General features: G+C 41.6%; 1 protein-coding gene across 2 annotated transcripts in view; it reads left to right on the top strand.

The window, feature by feature from the left end:
- Nucleotides 1-17,977, top strand: part of MYO3B (myosin IIIB) — a 499,023-nt gene that overhangs the window by 438,680 nt on the left and 42,366 nt on the right. The gene's annotated exons all lie outside the window — the stretch shown is intronic.

Below are 17,977 nucleotides of genomic sequence, written 5' to 3'. Positions count from 1 at the left end.
CTTTCTTGAGGCCCAGGGGAGAGAAACAATGGGATTTTCTCTTTCCCTCTTCCACAGAATTCCCTCCTGAGCTTATTCTCTGGAGGTCAACAGATCCTTTTCAGCCACAGCTCACTTCAAAGGGTATAAAAGTAGCTGCCTGGCTAGGAGACACCACCCCCTTCCCACAGAAACTAGCCTTGGGCTCTCTGGCTGCCCCTGACAGCTCCCCCTGCCCCTGGACTGCTGCCACACTACAGAGTCCACCCCCCCTCCACCACCAGCCCACACTCCCCCATCTTTCCTCACCTCCCACTCCCCCCATCCTAAGGGAACTTGACTGGGCTCTATTGATTATTTGAGTGTATTTGTGTGTGTAAGTACCACTTGCCTCCCTTACCAGATTGATAGATTTTTTAGAGCAAGGACAAAGTCTAGTTCAATATAATCCACATCTGGTCCCTAGCAAGGGTTGATCACAGAGAAAGTGCTCAGGGGAGAGACCTCAGCCTGCCTTACCTGCTGCCATGAGACAGAGGCTCTCAGCGGCTGGGTCCTTTCTCATTGAGCCTTGCCTGCAGACCTTGCCTGCATCATTTCTAAATTTGCCTCCACCATTCCCTTGGCCACATCCAAAATCTTTAGAAGAAATGGGAATGACAGATCAAGGCTAGAAGCACTGGGGTTTTTTTTGAATTTTTATTTTACTTAGGGCCACTGGACTGTATTCATATATAAACCTAAGCCTTTGCTCTGAGGACTCCATTTCTAAAATAATTGCATTTCTCTGTAGAAAAATTAAGATGGATACTAGGATTGTCCATGCATAGTAAATAACAACAACATATTTCTTGAGCCTTTTATTCTGTGCACGCAACTGGGTTATCATACAATATTGTATTTAATTCTGACAGTATATTTTTAAGTAGGTACCATTATTCTTCCCTGATGAGCAAATAGGTTGAGAGAAGTTTAGCTCCTTGTCCAAGGTCACACAGCTGGCAAATAGCATATTCTAACCTCAGACTCAGGTCTCATGGTAAGGAAAAAAGTTTTCCATCTTGAAGATGTCATTTTCCATATGTAACAGTAAAATTAAAAAAAAAATTAAACATCAGAAAGCAAGCTAACTTACAGAGACCTTTTTTGTTTTCAAGATATCCTGGCAAAGAACTATATATATATTTATCCTCTCCTGCCCCTGTCTTGCTTTCTTTCCTTCTGTCTATAGTTGCATTTACACAATGCCAAAACAAAAATACAGTGATACCCAGATGTAAAATGTCTTATGTGCATGCCACCAGGCTTCTGGCTAATTAAATGAATCTGAATTTTTTATCTGATTTTAAACTTTTCATCCAGGATTGTGGTCCCCTGTGGGGGTCTAATTCTGTGGTGTAACTCCTTCCAACAAACTTGGAAAACATTATAAAATTGAAGAAGGGAAGGTGTGGGTATTTACATCAAAGCTATAGATAAAATTTTTTATTTTTTTTCTTTTTAAGAGAAAAACAGGATCTGTACACCCGTCACCATTTTTATAAAGTATTTATTTACCAATTAGTCCATACTGTGAACTGGTTGATTTAATGATCCCTCGTATGATTTATGCATAACTTTTATTAATTGAGCCTGTGGAGATGAAGGGCAGATAGAAATTAATGTGGAAAACGTATCACTTGTCATTCCTTTAAGGAAATACAGTTCTCTTCAACTGTCTTGGCTGTTTGTTTGTGTTTTTCCCTCCATTAAGTGTTTCTTGGATTTTAGGTAAAGAATTGCAGTAAGTGCCAGAGAATACTCTCAGGGATTAGAGGTTGGATTGGACCTTTCACATTTGTTAACATGATTAATAAGACCTTTTATTGATCGTAACTTGATTCTTAATAGTTACATTATTTCAAAGGGAGAAGGCACTAAGCTTAAATTAAAAGGCAACTTAGAATTTCCAACATTGCCATGAGCCAAGCAAGCTACTAATGAGTTATTTTTAGGCTGTCTGCCTTTGATTCTGACCCATAGGAGAAAAACTGAAATAAGTTTTCAGTAGACAGTAGGTAGTTACTCTAGAAACCTGGGATGCTTTTAAGAAGTCATCTTAACTGAGAACCTTTCCGCTTTTCTGTTCTCAGCTCGTGAAATACAGGTTCATGCTACTGACTGTTACATGTAGCAGTTCTCAACCTTCCCTGTACATTGAAATCACCAGGGGAGCTTTAAAGAATATCGATCTGCTGGAGTCCCACCTCCAGAGATTCTGATGTAATTGTTCTGGGGTGTGGCCTGGCCATTGGGATTATTTTAAAAGTTCCCCAGATGACTCTAATGTGCAGCCAAGTTTGAAAATTACTGCTCTAGGGGCATGCATGGAAAGGAAACCTGATAAATAAGGCTTACACATAAATTCCAACAGGTCCTCAGGTTTCTACTAACCTAAATAATGCATCCCAGGTGAATAATGTAGTATTCATAGTAATTCTTTGTGTCCTGAGCCAAGAAGGGCTTCAGGAGTCACTTGAGCATGTCTTCATTTTATGGAGTCAGGAAGGACCAAAAAAAGTATCAGTTCTTATACCCAGCTCCCCTCTGAAAGCTTCAGACAGAAAAAAAAGCAACATGGATGTGCTGTCTTCTCACCTCCACCTCCTGCCTGCATTGTAGAGCCTTGAGCTCTTGCAGAACCACCCTCAATTTTCCACATTTTTGTGGTTTTTCAGGAGTGGACACATTGGGCACAGGTACTCTCCTGGCCTGGCTCCCTTGTGAGATTTGTGAGATGACCAGCTAGCATTAGGGGTACCAGATGTGGGCAGTGCAACAGTCCAAGTGATCAGGACACCTATAGCTCTGGTCTGATCAGCAACAGGCTCTGAACAAGCAGTAAGTAAGGAAATTGAGTCACAGCTCTTGGAATTGGAAATCACTTCAAGAAATCACACAGTGGCTGGGTGTGGTGGCTCACACCTGTAATTCCAACATTTTGGGAGGCCAAGGCAGGCAGATCACTTGAGACCAGGATTTCAAGACTGACCTGGCTAACATGGTGAAACCCCATCTCTACTAAAAATATTAATATAAAAATTATCCAGGAGTGGTGGCACCTGTAGTCCCAGCTACTTGGGAGGCTGCGGCAGGAGATGGGGAGGGGAGGTTGCATTCCATCCTGGGCCATAGAGCGAGACTCTGTCTCAAAAAAAAAACAAAAAAAAAAAGGAAAAAAAAAGAAAAAGAAGTCACACAGTGTTTGTTCAGTGAGAGATTTTATTGTCCTCACTTAGGAAACTGACGCCTTTGGGGGAGTGAATTTACTAAGCAGTGGAGTAAAAACTAGAAACTAGAATGAATATCTTCTTGTAGTAAACACTATATTATAATCAAAAAGTCTATCTCTAGATTGCTTTGTGTTTGGTCTTTGACTTTGTGGGATGGGTTGCGTTTACTTTGTGACCTAAAGTTCACAGGCCCAATCATTTTGCAGTTCCCCTGCACTAGACTCAACAGAAACAAAAGGCTGAGAGTAGTAATTTTCACAGCCGCCTGGGCCTCACCAACATGATTTATGTGTTTTTACTTGGACATCATACTTTAATGCTGAGATTTTTCTGATTATCTTTCTGTGTGCACCCGCTCACCACATGGGCTCTTAATTTAGAAAATATTTAGCAATTACATGTGGAATTGATACTTTACATAAAAGCAAAAATGGTGCCTGTTATGTATGTTACTAAAAATTTTGATGTCTTTTATTTTTTTGGCAACAGAGATTCATGACCCAAAGAAATGGCTCATTATTTTTCATTTTCTGTGAGATGAAAAGTTCTTCATTTAAAAGTGGATCTCCCCCTGGAATAAAGGTCACATGGTAGAAGTTTTCGTTTTAGTGGTCCTGAAGTCTTTGCCAGGCACCAGAGATACTGCTGTGTACTCATAAATTTTAATTACTGATGGCTGGGAGCCAAATCTAAATTTGATTTGAACTAAGTCTAAAATTTTGTGAAATTAATTTTGATGTCAAAATCAGATACCTTGGCAGCTTTTTAGAACATAATCCTTCCAGAACTTCTACTTTGACAATTGATTATCCAAATATTTAACAGCATGTATAAACAACACTCAAGTAAAAGCTTTGGAACTCAGTTTGTATGGATTTTCTTCTTTCCATGAATGAATATGTTGGTTTTCTGTCCTGTGAAGTCTACCCAATGCCAACAAAGCAAGAATTTCAGTATTTTTGCTGAAGGGTCACTTTGTGATAAGAGAAAAATTACATAAACATGTGTGCTGCCAGTTGTGTAAAAGTATAGCACATATACTTATGTACAGTACATAATTTTAGATAATGATAATACTGACATGTATCTATTGTACTGTACCTTTTATTATTATTTTAGGGTGTAATCTTCTACTTAGAAAACAATGTGTGCTGTAAAACAGTATGCCATATTATGCCAGCAGCAGCCTCATATCTTGTGTTTACCACATCTCTTGATTGCATCATTTTCTCTTGTGTTTGATTTAATCTCATGTTGTTTTGTTCCTCACGGCTCCTAAATGTACAAAACTTATGGCTAATGTTGCCAGTAAGAGGCAACAGTAATGTTGCCATATTGAGTGACTGACCTCGAAACAAAAGTGATTAAGAACCATTACTAAGGTAGAAAGTCAGTGATGGTTATTCCTCACCAGTCAGGCATGCCCTATTCCACCACAGCAGTGATCTTGAAGAACAAGAACAAAGTGATGGAAGCTGGTAAGGGATCGGCTTTATTGAAAATAATGAGACTCACAAAAATTCAGGAAGGGTCTATATCACATATGGAGAAATTTCTAATGACCTGGATGAATGACCAATCACAGGAGCACATTCTCCTCAGTTCCATGATGATCACAGCCCAGGCAAAAGGTTTGTTTGCAATGTAAAAGAAAGGCCAGACCTAACTACACTGTTGAATTTACAGTTATCTCTGGATGATGTAAACAATTCAAGACTTGTTCATTACATAATGCAAAAGCGAGCACCGGGTCTGTGAGTGCTTCAGACTGATGTGAAAGCAGCTGAAGAATTTTTGGAAACTCTAGATAAGCTGATTATGGAGGAAAATTACTTGTCAGAGCAAATTTTCAATATGGATGAAACCTCCCTATTCTAGAAATAGATTTCTGAATGGACTTACACATATGGAGGCCACGTCAATGTCAGGTTTCAAGGCTTTTAAGAATAGGATAACAGTATTGGTTGGGGGGAATGTTGCGGGCTACAAAGTAAAACCCTTGGTGACCTGGCACTGTGAGAACCACAGGGCCTTCAAGAATATCAATAAGCACACACAGGCCAGGTTCAGTGACTCATGTCTGTAATCCTAGCCCTTTGGGAGGCCGAGGAGGGTGGATCCCTTCAGGCCGAGAACTTCAAGACAGCCTGGGCAACACAGTGAGACTTCATCTCTACACAAAATTTAAAAGACAAAAAGAGCCAGGTATGGTGGCACATGCCTGTGGTCCTAGCTACTCAGGAGACTGAGGCAGGAGGATTGCTTAAGCCCAGGATTTTGAGGTTGTAGGAAGCAATGGTCTTGCCACTGCACTCCAGCCTGGTTGATAGATGAAGACCCTGGCTCAAAAAAAGGGAGAGGGTGCACAGTGCCAGGGTACTGCAGGAGCAATAAGAAGTCATGGTTGACTCAACTCCTCTTCCAGGATGCCCTCCTGAATTACCATGCCAGTGAAATGAAATACCATTTGGAGAATACCTTCCAAGATTTTGCTCATCGTTGATAATGCTTCCACACAGTCTTCTTTTACTGACAATCTTCATCCAAACGTTGAAGTGGTATTTCTCCTTCCAAATATCACCTCTGATCCAACAAATTGATCAAGGAGTTATAGCAGCTTTTAAGGTCTACTGCCTGAAGAGGATCTTTGTTCAGGCTATTGCTGCAACTGAGGAAGACACAGAAAACACTGATGCAATTCTGGAAGGATTACAGCATCTATGACTGCATTAGGAACCTTGCCTGGGCATGGGGTAATGTCACCAAAGGATCTATGTATGTCATCTAGAAGATGACACTCAAGAGGTTCATCCATGACTTTAAAGAATTTACCAAGGTTGCAAAAATCAACCAGGCTGTGATCGAGGTGGCCGACCACTTTAACCTGAGTGTGAATAAGGATGAGATTGGGAGCTTCTAGAAGTAATACCTGAGGAATTGACTAGTAATTAGTTGTTAGAACTGGAATAAGAACATGTAGCTGAAGAATAGGCAAGAGAAAAGGAAACTGCAGGAGAAGATTAAAAAAAGAAGAACCCCCAAGAAAATTCAGGGTTTAGCAGAAGCTTTTGCAGACCTCAACAGACTCCTTAAAAAGTTTGATATCATGGACCACAACACCAATAGGTTTTCAATAATGCAGAGAAATGTTCATGGTGCATTATCTGATTATAAACAAACCTATAATGAAAACAAGAAACAAACCAAGCAAACCACTGTGGACAGAGTTCTGAAGAGAGTGACACCACCTCCTCAAGAAGAGCCTCAGGCAGGTCCTTTAGGAGGTGCTTCAGAAAGCGTTGCTATCATAGGAGATGGCAGATCTGTACATGTTCTTGCCCCTGAACACTTTCCAGTGGGACAAGATGCGGAGATAGAAGACAGTGACATTGATGATCCTGGCCCTGGGTAGGCCTGTAGATATATTTGTGTCTTAGTTTTTAACAAAAAAAGTTTTAAAAGTAAAAAAAATTTTTTTTTAATAGAAAAAAGCTTATAGAATAAAAATACAACGTTTTTGTACAGCTGCACAATGTTTTTGTGTTTTGAGCTAAGTGTTATTACAAGTCAAACATTTAGAGAATTTATAAGTTTAAAAAGTTACAGTAAGCTAAGATTAATTTACTATTGAAGAAAGTAAAATTGTTAAATTTAGTGTAGTCTAAGTGTACAGTGTTTATAAACTTTGGCAATGTATAGTAATGTCCTTCACATTCACTCACCATTCACTCACTGACTCACCCAGTGCAACCTCCAGTCCTGCAGGCTTCATTCATGGCAAGTGCCCTATACAGATGTACCAGTTTTTATCTTTCATATCATATTTTTACTGTACCTTTTGTGTGTTTAGATACACAAATACCATTGTGTTGTAATTGCCTACTGTATTCAGTACAATAATATGATGTACAGGTTTGTAGCCCCGGAGCAAAGGCTAGGCAGTATTAGCCGAGGTATATAGTAGGCTGTACTGTCTAGGTTTGTGTAAGTACTCTATGAAGTTTACACAATAACGAAATCACCTAACAACACATTGCTCAGAACGTTTATCTCCATCACGAAGTGACATGTGCCTGTATACATGTGATATGGGGAGTTACTTTCCGGGACAAAAGTCTTGTTACAGTTCCTTTCTCAATACAGAACCAAAAGAGATAGGAAAGTAAATGTTTTCTCTGAGTAAAGGGACAAAGATTTTCTAAATGAGGGGTTTCTTTCTCAAAAGTTCTATCTTAACTTTTCTTCTTATAGTACAAGGGTAGACACCTAAGGTGGCTGGAAGAAATAGAAATACTCCTTCATATTTTGGTTTTGCATCCAGTGAAAGTTCTCATATCCCACCCACCCTCACACCCCCATATTAACATCTTTCTTTTTAAGCTACCTGTAATGAGGGGACCAGGCTGGGAACCCACCAAGTGCTCCTCTCCTCAAACCAGCCGAGGCTGCTTTCTTCACACTGTTTCCAGACATTTTCCTGCCCATTACCAGAAGTAGTAGCATACTATATGTGATTGATTGATTTTTTTTTTTCCTCAGTACTCTCTGAATCTACAAAATTCAGTTACCTGAAAGATCTTCATCTTTGTATCTTCCTCCATGGACAGGGCATGGAACTGAGCTAAGAAAAATCTGGCTGAAATTGGAGAAGAGAAAGTGGTCTGCTGCAGAGAAACCTAAGGGGGGCGAGTAGGAGGGGGTGCTACACTTAGACTCCAAATGTAGAATTGCCTGGACCATGGCTCATAGTATTTACAGTAGCTTCTCTCCCTCAGGCCCTCTAGGGTGCTTCGGGGAGAAACGGTTGGTCAAGATGCTCTCTACACTCACTGTCTCCAATTTTGGCTTTGCAGTGAAATTTTAGAGTCAACTACCTTGAGAGGATATGTCTCAGTATTCAGAGGCCACAGACTCCTGCTAAAATGGGCTGGAGAAGAAAAAGGTCATAATAACAGATTTGCGCTCAGCATTTAAAAGTGAACATTTTCAAAGTGGGCCTTTGGATGCTTGATTACTTCTCTCTCCCAACTTGGAGCTTTATTTTTTTCCAATTGCCTCGGGTGTAGGTTGTTTTTTTCTTTAGGGAAGTCTATTGACATAATTATTAATTTAGGTTTTTGATTGCTCTCCTTTGAGCATCAGCGGATTCCTGTGGACTTAAGAGATTGTACAGTATCAATATGTGCCTGCGATTTCAGACCTTCACAAAGGCTCATCTCATTTCCAGGAGGCCTAAAACTCTTGGGTATCTGTATTAAGGGTACACAGACCCTCTAGTATTTCTCATGATCATACCAAATGAGTTCAAACTACTTTCTCTGAGATCAAAAATCTTAAAATCAAAGAGATGTCAGGGTTGTAAAACATAACTTTTCCCATTTCAATGGACAAAAGAGATTTTCTTTGAATATGTGAGGTTAATGACAAAGAGGTTAGTGACAGCAAGGGGTGGCTAACAGTCATCGGCTGGCAGGCTTAGTGTGGAAAGGGAGGATGCAGCAGAGCAGGACAAAGATTTTTTTTCTTTTCTGGCAAATTCTCCCATAGATTTTCAGCCCTGCAATCATAGAACTTTAGAATTAAAAAGGACCTATTCCAACCCTCTTGTTTCAGGGGTGAGGAACTGAAGCCCAGAGCATGTGATTGGCCCAAGGCCCCTACATTTCCTGGTTAACTTTCTTAATGTCTCTTCCCCCATATTTCTGCCAAAAGAATAATGGATATGCAGAATGCACCAATATTATGTATTGAAGTTATTAAAAATACATTAATCTTGATAGTAGAAATCTAGAACCAGCTGTAAATGTTTTCCTTCCAGAAGTTCAACCATTTTGCAAAAAACATGCAGTCCCTTCTCAACTCAAGGCAGTATATTCAGTTATTAAACGTGTACTCCACACCAAGCATCCCTTACACGTTATCTTATTCAATCTCCACAATAATCCTGTTGAAGTAGATTTTTAAACTCCCACCTACAGATGTAGAAAGTGAGGTATGAAGAGGTTAAATCATTTGCCCAATATCCCATACTCAGTGCTGGGATTCTAACCAGGCCTACCCGAGCCAAAGCCCTCACCATAACCACATCGCTAAAATTGTTCTTATATGTGCCATTCTGTTGATGGAGGTGCTTTTTGAGGACGTTTCAGGTGTGGCAGGGTAGAAACGTCCCTAAAAAGCTTCTTCTTATGGCAAAGTTGGTGGTAAAGGGCCAGCCTGGCAAAATTAATGGGGCTGCCCTTCAAAGACAGGATTCAAGTCAAAATTTCCCTCTAATAAACCCATTCCCTACACCATGGGTGAAGAGGAAAGAACCAAAGATTTACAGAATCTGGGGGCAAGAAGGAAGATTGGAAAGCCTCCTCAAATCCCTCAATAAACGCATGAGAAAACCAGAGCTCAGAGAAATTAAAAGTCTTGCCACCATTTCTAGATTAAAATAAAATGAGTGAAAGGATTGGCAGGCAAAGAGAAAAGAAGGCAGTTCACATTTATTGAGCACTTACTGTGTACCAGGCCCTGTCCCTGGATGCTGTATGAATTTCCTTTCCTTTCAACTGTCTCCCTCACTGACCATAAGGTTCCTGAGGGCAGGGCCAGGATCATGTCCATTCTGTTTAGTGATGTATCCTTGGTGCCTATCACATGGCCATGGTAGATGCTCAATAAATATTTTCTGATTGTTGGAATACATTAATGAATGAATTACTCACCAACTCTAAGGAGAGTCTTACGATTTCTTATCTCTCTCTATATATATACACACACACACACACATCTACCTCTCTCTATATATCCATCTATCTGTCTATATATATATATATATATATATATATATATATATATAGTGAGAAAGAGACATATATATAGACAGAGAGACAAAGACAGAGGCTATATATCTAGATAGATGGATACATACCTTCATGGATCTATAGATAAATCTATTTACATCTCTTTCTATAGATAGATATATCTGTCTATAGTGAGATGGGGGGGGAGAGAGAGAGAGAGAGAGAGAGAGAGCACGCCAGCCTTGCTCTGTCACCCAAGCTGGAGTGTAGTGCCACAATCAAAAATCACTGCAACCTCAAACTCCTGGACTCAAGCGATCTTCCCACCTCAGCATCCCAAGTGGCTAGGACTACAGGAGCTTGCCACCACATTTGGCTCATTTTTTTTAAATTATTTTTTGTAAAGACAAGGTCTCACCCTGTTGCCCAGGCTGGTCTTGAACTCCTCCGCTCATGTGATCCTCCCACCTTGGCTTTCCAAAGTGCGGGGGTTACAGGCATAAGCCACCATGCCCAGCCCCGTCTCCATTTTATAAATAAGAAAACCAAGGTGCAGTGACCCAAAATAACTTATCTAGGTTCACAGAGTTACCTAAGTCAGTTGACTGCAAGGTACGTAGCCCGTTGTACACATCAGCACAGAAAAACTACGTCACCAAGCTTATAAGCAGATCTGAATATCAGCTAACATTGGCTCTCTCCTGCCTCTTAGCAAGAGCTGGAAAACAAAGACCCAAGGGAGGTCTGTTAGTCCTAAGTTGTTTTTATTATCACAATACATACTGGGATCTACTTATAGTATGCTGTGAGATATCATAAGTAATTAAAAGAGGACTGCACCTCTTAAATGAGCTCTATACACTTGAATATGCTGCAGCCTTGGCCTTCCACTATTTTGTTTCCAGCTCTCTCTGATGTGCACCTTGGTAGTCATGAGTCAGGAGCATCTGTAAGATTTTCCTATATCATGAAACATCTCAACATTTTTCCTAGAAAATCTATGTTATTTCTTGGCGCTCACCGATACTGTACATTCTGATATTCATAAAGACACTGTCACCAACTGTTAGTGGTGTCAGCCCAGCATTTCTTCTCTTCCATTTAGATCATGTTACCTTTCGTCCTTTGGAAAATTACATCCGAACATCCACGCTGTGGTTCTAATGGGGCTGTCAGGCATATTACACTGAACCCTGGCCAGAACTTTGGGTATGTGACCCACGCTCATCTAGCCGAATCCGTTATCTCCCTGACCACTGTAACTGGTCCAGAGCAGGACAAATGCCTCCAGTTGGGCCTCTCTTAGATTTTATATATGGCTATCTCTTATCCTCCACATCCCATCCTCCTGCCCTTTCATTTCTAACACCGCCAACATGGCCAAGTAGAGGAAGGCAGTATGAAGTTAAACAAAAAGTATGGTCAGTGCACGGCAAAGCTGGGGAGAGGGGAGCAGAGATGAGAGATGAGGAGAGGAGACACTCTAGGATTACAAGGGACAGAAGGAGAAAGACGATACAGGTTACGTGATTTTAGTCCCTAGAATACCTGAAACCAGCTCTTCTAGGAAGCCAGTGTTTCCTGTGTTGGGTAAACAGATTTGCAATGGTTTCTGTCATTTGCAACTAACAGATATCTAACAAATTTTTTCATAGCAAGTGGGAATTCTACCATAGATTTTGAGGGAAAGAGCAACATGATGGCTAACTTTGTGCTGCAAATCCATTTTTTTAGGCTGGCAAGGGCCTGAACATCCCACCCAGTAGTAGATGTGTTGAGGTAAACTGTGCCACAAGCTCAGACTTACCCTTCATGTGCAAATCCCAATCCCATCTGAATTTGAGTCCGCCTCCTCCTTGCAGCCTTTCCTACCTTGCTTTTCTCTGGTTGTTCCAATCTGCCCAGTGAGTATGTGCTCTTTCCCAGCATTCATACATCCTCTCTACTCTCCTGAAGGCAGCCACTACCAGGTACAGAAGGTAATTTTTAAATCCTCATTGGCTGCTCTTGACCCAGCTGAATTTGTGGTGTGAAGAGGACCTAAGGACAGGGTCGTGCCCCAGGCTTCTGAGGAAGAACCTGCGCAGGAGAGGGACACAGAATAGACATGGGCTCTGGAGCCTGGCGATCACATCTGGCTCTGACATTGATGAGCCATGGGATCTCAGGCAAGTCAGTTACTTACGCTCCCCAAACCTGAGTTTCGATTTCTGTAAAATAGAAACAGTAGCCATCATTTCGCCGGGTTGTGAGGAGTAAAGATAGTGCATACCAATCACACCAGGTAGGGGTGTTCCAAAAATGATAGTCCTTGCACTACTGCCTTAACTAAATATGGCCAGATGATTGATGGGAATCTTGTGGCCACTGGAGACATGAGTGTCTGGGGCAGCCTTAGATGAGGAAGACTGAATTATGAGGTAGGAGGCATTGTTAGACTTATGTCTCCCGTACTTGTTTTTGTTTTGTTTTTATGAGACAGGGTCGCATTCTGTTACTCAGGCTGGAGTGCAGTGGCATGAATATGGCTCACTGCAGCCTTGAACCCCCAGGCTCAAGCAATCCTCCCACTTCAGCGTCCTAAGTAGCTGGGACCAGGTACATGCACCACCGTGACCAGCTAATTTTCGTATTTTTTGTAGAGATGGGCCTTGCCATGTTGCCCAGGCTGCCCTTGAGCTCCTGGGCTCAAGCAGTCCTCCAGCCTTGGCCTCCGAAAGCGCCAGGATATAGGTGTGAGCCACCACGCCCGGCCTCTGAGTGCTTTATGAAATCTACTCTCCCGAATGAGGGTGCATCTCAGTGAGGACCTTTTACAGTGAAGACACCTGAAACCATGTGTTTCGAACATTTTCACCTTTCATCGTTCTCTCTCTTGTGGATGCTATTTTTTGAAATGTATGTCTTCTCCCAAGGATAGGATTTGTTTAATAAAATTAACTTTCTCACTTGATGAATTATAATGGGCTTAATCCAAGAGCATGATACAGTCAGTGTTACCACACAGAGTAAGGGCATTTCTGGCCAAAAGGGGAAAAAAAACGAAGTTCTAATTAGGCTGTTTGTGATTCTGGCTGGGTTTGTTGTAATACTGCAAATAGTTCAAGAAGTCCCATCACAACCTTTCTGAGGGGCATCGCTACCCAAACTCCCCCAAAAAGCTGTCACTTCAGGTAGAGACCCTGGAGAGGACTGGTCCAGGAGCCCCTTACCTGGTAGGTGGCCCCTCTGTTGACTGTTACCATTTCCAGCCCCTCTGCTTTCTCCTCACCAGAGCTGGCTTTTACCTGAGTTCATCTGGGCCTCAGAGTACAACGTAAATCATGCAGAAAGATGTTTCTAACTGTTCCACATACCGATGCATTACCACACGTTCATAACTGGACTGGATTTGGCCATGCAATTCCTTTATTCTGACTACATGTTTTCTCCTACCCGTAAGGTTCGTAGGGGGAAGAACAACTCACTTAAATAGGCACCTCTTCCTCTGTTCTTTTTCCATCCTCCGCCCCCCAACCACCACCACCCTACAAACCTCCCTCTGCTCCCCCAGGGCCTAGAGAAGGCCCTTTAAGGGGATAAGAAATGTTGCATTTTGTGGAAAGCAACCTCCAAGCTGAATTAGGTGAAAGAAGCCATTGTTCTTAACAGAAGGAGTCACCAGCCTCAGGCCTGGAAAATCAGCTTAGATTCCTTTAGAACACGAGTCTCTGAGCAGCCTAGCCCCTTCTACCTAAGTGTACTATCTTCACCTCTTCTTGACCCTCATGAAGCTAGTTTTCTGTCCATACATTTTTCTGCTTGGGCAGGAAAATATGTCTGGGCTGGGGAATCGCCGTTTCAGGAGTGTAGCGCGGGAACTCTGGGCTCTCCGACATTGACCTTGCCTTACTCTCAGCATCCCTGTCTTCCTTGGGAAATCTCACTGTCTAGGTGGGAAGTAGGCTCCATGTTGTCTCTTTCTCACTACAGAGCCACCATGGAACAAACCCTTAAAAGAGGCCCTGCCTCGAGAGCAGCCTGACCAGCATGATGAAACCTGGTCTCTACTAAAGTACAAAACAAATTAGCTGGGCAGCGCGGCGCGCCTGTAATCCTAGCTACTTAGGAGGCCGAGGCAAGAGAATCACTTGGGCCCGGGAGGCAGAGGTTGCAGTGAGCCAAGATCATGCCACCGCACCCCATCTTGGGTGACAGAGTGAGACTCCATCTCAAACAAAAAAAAAGAGGCGTGGCCAAGCTGGTACTCCTCCCAGACTCTTCAGCCAGCCAAGCAAGGAAATGGGGAGGTTGGAGGACAACAGCTGCTAGGCCTGTTTCTATTGTCCGGCCCTCCAGAGTACCCCTGAATCCTGCCTATTGTCCTCGCTGGGTTCTCTACCCTCCCATCAATTCTATGAGTCCCTGACTTCCTTCCGCTGAGTTCCATTTTTGCATAAGACGGTCTCAATTGTTCCCACCTTGTCTAGTGGTTAGGGAAAAAAAGAAAAAGACGGTCTCCGTGTCTGATGACTGCATTCATGAACCCTAACTGATTGTAGTATTAACCTCAAGGTGAATGAATCTTCTGGCCAAGTAGATATTATTATATCTATTATTAGTGCTTCTCTTGCCAACATTTCTGGCTCTATGTTCTGCTGTTTGTTACTCATGTAACTAAAAAGATTCACATTTTAATACAATGAATTGGAATAAGATGGCTAGAGACAGATCAGGACAAGATCAGAGTAGGGAGCAAACAATTCTAAAAGGTCTAGTTGTGCAATCTATTTCTCAACGTGGCACCTAAACATCATAATTATAGCATTTGGGGACAGGTAGAATGACTGATTTTGCAGAAAATATCTGTTGTTTAATTACAGGATCATATGGGTCTTTTGGCAACCCACAGATGCCAAAACAGACTTAAGCACCATCTTGAGAAACTTGTGATTTGCTTAGTGTGCTTTTAATTTAAAGCATATGGTTTCACATTCCACTGCAGTGTCCAAAATGAAGACATTAGCAATGAATCACTCCATTGGAGAAAACGCAGTGCTCCCGGACCAGGACTTTTGGTCTGTGTACTCAAATGGTTCTGTTTAGAGGCATAAACACAAAGCAGCTCTGCCTGCTTCAGCCGGCTGTTCCTGGGATTTATGAGACATCAAAGGGCCTCATGAACAAATTCCCCTGCAATGCACAATGCTTGGCACCATGGCCTGCCTCCATCTGAATAAACAGAGTGCAGTTTGGTCACTGGAAACTAGGATTAGAATGATCAGAAGGCTGAAAAGATCATTTATTTTGTGGCAACTTTTCATTATTTAATCTCTCAGCCTTCCAGTTAATCTGACACTTCATGGCCCTTGGGGAATCCAACTATCCTGTGTAGAATTTCGGAACTGCAGCCTTTATACTAAGAACCATGCTCTGGCTACGGGCCACAGACCTGAGTCCACTGAGACCACATGTGGTATATCTGCTGGTGAGGGATGCCAGTAAGGCATACAGTGTAGCTGTAAGGATGTGGGCTCTGGAGGTCCACAGCCCAAATTTGTACCAATAAGCCATTTCCTAGTTATGTGAACTTGGGTAAAGAGCTCCTGGGCTTCAGTTTCAGAATCTGTACAATGGTAATAATAGTAAAAATGTTTCAGAGTTGTTACGGGAATTAAATGAAATTACCCATGTCCAGAGCTAAGTTAAAAATCTAGCATCTAGTAAGCTATAATAATATAGTTAACTGTTATTGTAACTATTATTACAATTATTATTAGAAATAGGTCCTGCCTCTTTATCTCAAGTCCTTTCATGCTTCTGCTTAAATTAATTCAGTGTACATTTAGTGAAGTGCCTACTGCGGGCCCTGTGTGTTAGATGCTTTGACATACTTCTCAGAGTGCTGTATGGCTTGAAAAATAGCTTTTGTATTTCTCTGTTCATTTTCTTCAGTGTTTCCACCCATCCTGTATTCATTTCGCCCTACAGGACATTCTCCCTCAGTCCTCATTGAGTTCTTAGTCACTCTCAATCTCTGCACCACCCAGTAGTAAGGACTACATCAAGCTAAAGCATAGAATTCTGGTAGTCCTGGTAGCACCATTTGACTATACTCCAGGCGGTTACATCAAAGGGGAGGCATCACAGAAGGTTTATCCAATCTGTTTTATTTTCCAAAGAGAGCTCTGGGTAGAAAATATATTACTCCTAAAGATTTGTTGTAGCTCTTTATATATTAGGCGCAGTAACCTGTTGTCAAATATAGCTGTTACAAGTATTTTTACCACTTACTCCTTGTTTTTTAATTTTCCGTTCTGTTTGTTACCGCTTGTTTGTTTTTACTGTTAAAAGGGTTTTTTCACCTGTAATCCCAGCACTTTGGGAGGCTGAGGTGAGTGGATCATTTGAGGTCAGGAATACACAAGTAGCCTGGCCAACATGGCGAAAACCTGTCTCTGATAATAATACAAAAATCAGCCAGGCGTGGTGGCAGGCCCCTGTAACCCCAGCTACTTGGGAGGCTGAGGCAGGAGAATTGCTTGAACCTGGGAGATGGAGGTTGCAGTGAGCCAAGATCATGCCACTGGACACTGCCTGGGCAACAGAGTGAAACTCCATCTCAGAAGAAAAAAGGGTTATTTTTTCTCATTTTGATGTACTCAGCTTAGTATTTTAGAGTGCTTGCCCTTAGCCTCATGCTTACAGAAATCTTTTCTACCCTGTGATTATATATTCACTCATATTTGCTTTCATCACTTTTCAAATTTTTTAATATTTAGATTTCATACAAATATTCTTAAAATATTTATCTTTAAACTAGGATTTATCTAGCAAAAATTATTAACTGCATAAGTCAGCCATGATTATTGATTATTTTCTCTTCCTGGAGATCTTGACTTGCTTTTATGGCAGTGATGGCTCTTGGAAGTCACTAATGAAAGAATGCAAAAATGGTCCACTGGGTGTAAGCAATAGACAACTCTGAAGATAAGCCCTTCCTTTTTTCGTTTTGTTTTGATTTAAAAAAAAAATCCTTTGCAATTATTAGTTTATTAGTATTATCCAGGACTCAGATGTTCAGTATTCCTCCTGAAATTACATAAACAAATACAAATGGAAAGAATCCAAGTCAAAATTATATAACAAAACAGCACTGCACCATGAAAGCGTGTAAAATTACAAGAATGCTATTTTAAAATACTGGCACTTTAAGAAAATGATAATCTCAAAAACCACAAAATTGCCAAATTGTTCCCAAAACTGCTAAGCAGATAAACACGACTAATGAATGAGTTTGGGTTTTGTAAAGAAAATCATTCAACTCAATTTAATAATTCATACTGAAATGCAAAGTTTAAGTGTCTTCTTTCCTCCTATCTACTTGGATTTATAAGAAGGCAAACCATAATATAGGAAAACATACTCTATTTTGAATGTGGCATCTTTGTCTTAAAATCTGGCCCAATTAATTAAAAATACTTTTAATGGCTGGGCGCAGTGACTCACACCTGTAATCCCAGCACTTTGGGAGGCCAAGGTGGGTGGATCACCTGAGGACAGGAGTTCAGGGCCAGCCTGGACAACCTGGTGAAACCCCGTCTCTACTGAAAATACAAAATGGGCATGGTGGCACATGCCTGTAATCCCAGCTACTTGGCAGACTGAGGCAGGAGAATCACCTGAACAACACGGAGCATGGAGGTTGCAGTGAGCCAAGATCATGCCATAGCCCTCCAGCCTGGGTGAAAGAGCGAGACTCCATCTCAAAAAAAAAAAAAAAAGCAGCCGGGCGTGGTGGCTCAAGCCTGTAATCCCAGCACTTTGGGAGGCCGAGGCGGGTGGATCACGAGGTCAAGAGATCGAGACCATCCTGGTCAACATGGTGAAACCCCGTCTCTACTAAAAATACAAAAAATTAGCTGGGCATGGTGGCGCGTGCCTGTAATCCCAGCT

Source organism: Sapajus apella, unplaced genomic scaffold (genome assembly GCF_009761245.1).
Source record: "Sapajus apella isolate SASKATOON/1434 unplaced genomic scaffold, GSC_monkey_1.0 scaffold28, whole genome shotgun sequence".
Taxonomy (NCBI): domain Eukaryota; kingdom Metazoa; phylum Chordata; class Mammalia; order Primates; family Cebidae; genus Sapajus; species Sapajus apella.
This window is presented reverse-complemented; position numbering and strand designations above follow the sequence as displayed.